The following is a 3,722-nucleotide window of genomic DNA, read 5'->3' on the forward strand; positions in this document are numbered from 1 at the left end:
ACGGTCTATGCTGTATAGAATTGAATTTACCTTCAGAGTTCGGCTTCTAACTCTCTTCTTACTTAGTTGTTATGTTTACCCCATTTGTGGAAGGATTGATATAACAAGTAGTGCATGTCTACTGTAATTACTGATTTTATCACGGTACTTTTCAAGTATTATTACCTCTTCAAGATGTGAACCCTGAGACCAGACTGTAAGGTTTGAACCATTCACACCGGGAAGGTGCCCTGCTCTTTTTGATAGGTGTGGGTGTACATGTTTCGTTAAGGCCACACCAATTTAATTTCTTGGTTAACGGATTTTTCTAGAAAATAATGGAGAGGGAGGGCGAAAAAAATAAAAATAAAAACAGGCCTAGGCATCCTATTATGGCCCAAAATGGTACGATAGAAGCCATGGAGTCAACACACCAGGCTGGTTCAAAATTTAAACAATGAATTTTGAACTTTAAATGACCATTGCATTGAAAGATGGAATAACTGTAACAACTAGGATGAAAAGAACTGTTTTCAACTGTTCAGGGCAAAATATTAGCATTTTGCAGTTGATTCTGAATTTTTATTTTTATTTGCAAATCAGAAAAAAAATGAAGCGGCGAATAGGTTAACCAAGAAATTAAATTGGTGTGGCCTAACGGTCTAGGTTGTATGAATTTACTTTCAGTGTTCGGCTTCTAACTCTCAGGATAATCACACAAAACGACGAATCGTAATTTCTAGCAACAACTCAAAGCAGCCGAACCCATTTGAAGCTGTCGGAATAAAGAACCTCCCAAAAGGCTGATAGAGCAAATGACGTCAAGACTTATAAAACAAAGAACACAAGATCTGAAGAACGTTGTTTGATCCTGCTGTTTTAACATTCGGCTTCCCGTGTTCTGAAAATGAAAACTTCGATGCCTTCAAGGCTTTTAAGAGTACCATTCTGATCTAAAGCTCTCAAGCATTCTCTATATCTTAGGATCTGATGTTCAAATCATTCTATTCAATTTGACTAGTATACGGCTTGAAAGAGGCATGTGGTAGTTCAGATGTTAAAAGCCTCCTATTGCGTGACCTCCCGAAACATCAGCTAAAATGCCGGGGTAAGATGCAAATGGAAGGATGAACCTAGGAGGTGACTGCTTAGCTCGCTATAGGTAAAATGCCTGAGCAAATACTCGCGAAAAACGAAGCTATTATACGTCGATGGAGGTTAGACATCCAGGTAATACGATACGCCAAAAAGCAGTTACTCAAGCAACTGGATATGATTTTGGAAACGGTCACCGTGCGTTTTGACCGTTTCCAAAATCATATCCAGTTGCTTGAGCAACTGCTTTTTGGCGAAGCTATTATAAACGTGGCAAATGGTGCGATAGCAATTTGGTCAATGGTGCGAAAGGTGCATCGGCAGAGACAAAGAAACGAAAAAAGAGAGGTGAAAAAAAGTTAAACTGTATAATGTCAATCTAAGAACATACATCGAGTAAAAGAAAAAAACACCCTTTTTATTATTACCCAATATTAGCATATCTAGGTTCTTGCCATTTCTTTAGTCATGTTTCGGTACTGGCTATTTTTTTTTATTCCTACAATTCATGACAACACATGGTGACGACACACTCAAGTTTTTTTCAACTTATTTTATGCCGCCACCAACGCAGAGGGCAAATACGGGACAGGACAATATAGTATTAATACTTATTTTCACATGAGGAAAGTCGCGTAAAATGCCTAGCTTTCTCAGGGCCCTAGGGGCACAATGTCGGTCATGGCATGTCAGGACTCGAACCCGGGAGCTCTTGGAGTCGAGCACCCTGCAGTTGTATATATACGACCCCAATGGCAAGTTCCTTTTCCAGCAAGAACACCAAAATAGTATTGATTCAACCTAGTATGTAGATAAGTGACGTCGTCGTCGACTAAAATATTGACTGAAATTATTGCCCTAAACACCGCATTGGGTGCCTTTAATTAACATGCTATGTGTTATACAATTCCAAACCGCCTTTCTACTTCTAAGTCTCTGACACAGAATACGCGTATCTGTTGTGTATTAATTTTTCATCATTCCTTTGTAACGGTCAAACGACGCTCTATCCTCTCGGGTCTTTTGTGGACAACTGTTCTGAACAATGGACACGACTATCACATTAGCAGCCAAGTGTCAAGGGAATATCCACCAACTTTACGGCTCTCTCACTTAATGGCACCCAAAGCGATTTCCGGGCTGTAAAACTGAAATTTCAAAGTCAATTTGACTACTACTACTACTACTACTACTACTACTGCTGCTGCTGCTGCTGCTACTACTACTACTACTACTACTACTACTACTACTACTACTACTACTACTACTACTACTACTACTACTACTACTACTACTACTACTACTACTACTACTACTACTACTACTACTACTACTACTACTACTACTAACTACTGCATTCATATATATGGTCAGACAGGAGTCTAAATCACTCCTGCTATGAAATTGAAACATGATGTAACCCAACACTAGTTACCAGGGTAACAGTCTGGTTCAGGTCATTGACCTTTTTGGTTTGGAGAAGAAGAAGAAGAGAAACGTAGCAAAAACAATATGTTTTCCTTCGTTAAATATAATGATGACGAAAACATTAGAAATGACAGTCAATATCGGACTATATAAACTCATGAAAGCAGAATTCAAATGTATGCGTTAGTAGAATCCCACTACTGACACCATGTCACATACGGTCATATGTTAATTAGGTACTCACGTGACCATCACGTCATGCATACGCAAGTGAGCAAGTGTATACAACATAACTGGTGGAAATGAATCTGACTTGTTGAACTGTAATTAAATCAAACGCGGATAAAAGGTTATCAATTGATTGAATCAAGGATAGATCTGGAAGAAATGATTAGAGTAAAGATTAATAAAATAAGCTCAAATGGCCTTGGGGGAGAAAATTGTGTCAAGTCATTTTTTATGTTTACCGAAGGAAAATACATTGTTTTTGCTCTGTTTCATCTTCTTCTTCTCCAAACCAATAAGGTCAATGACCTGAACCAAGCGTCTGTCACCATGGTAACTAGTGTTGGGTTACATCATGTTGTAATTTTAAAGCAGGAGGGATTTAAACATTAAGCATTTGCTTTGCAAATAATACCTAGTGTGTCTAATTTTTTTTTCAATAATTATTTTCACAGGTACCTTAGTTCAGCAAAATGGATCCGGAAAGAACCGGAAGAAACCGGTTCACGACTTGAGAAATGTTGCAGCCGACATTATCACCGTTTCCCAGTGCTTTCTGCGGACTGTCTCTGTAGACCGCCGCCTGTATTACCACTAAGCTTGATTAGATCCATGACTGATGGCGACACGCACAGCACGGAAACTCTGAACTTTGCTAGTAGCCTCCACTACAGGCGTTCCGGGATCGATCGTTGGTGTCTTAATTTTTATTATGTTTACCGAAGGAAAACATATTATTTTTACTCAGTTTCTTCCTCTTCTTCTTCTGTTCCAAACACTAACCTCTGACCTGGCCAATGACATGGTTTGTTGACGTCTGTCACCATGGTGACTGGTGTTGGGTTACATAATGTTGCAATTTCATGGTCTGCTCTACTCCTGTCACCATATACTCGTTGTGCATGTATGTGAATGTGTTTAAGTAAAAGTTAGCAGGGCAGACCATGTCCGAAGGTAAACATTATGCATTTGCTTTGCAAATGTTACTTCTCTAG

The sequence above is a fragment of the Branchiostoma belcheri genome, unplaced genomic scaffold (genome assembly GCF_001625305.1).
Source record: "Branchiostoma belcheri isolate BF01 breed outbred unplaced genomic scaffold, Haploidv18h27 scaffold49, whole genome shotgun sequence".
NCBI lineage: Eukaryota > Metazoa > Chordata > Leptocardii > Amphioxiformes > Branchiostomatidae > Branchiostoma > Branchiostoma belcheri.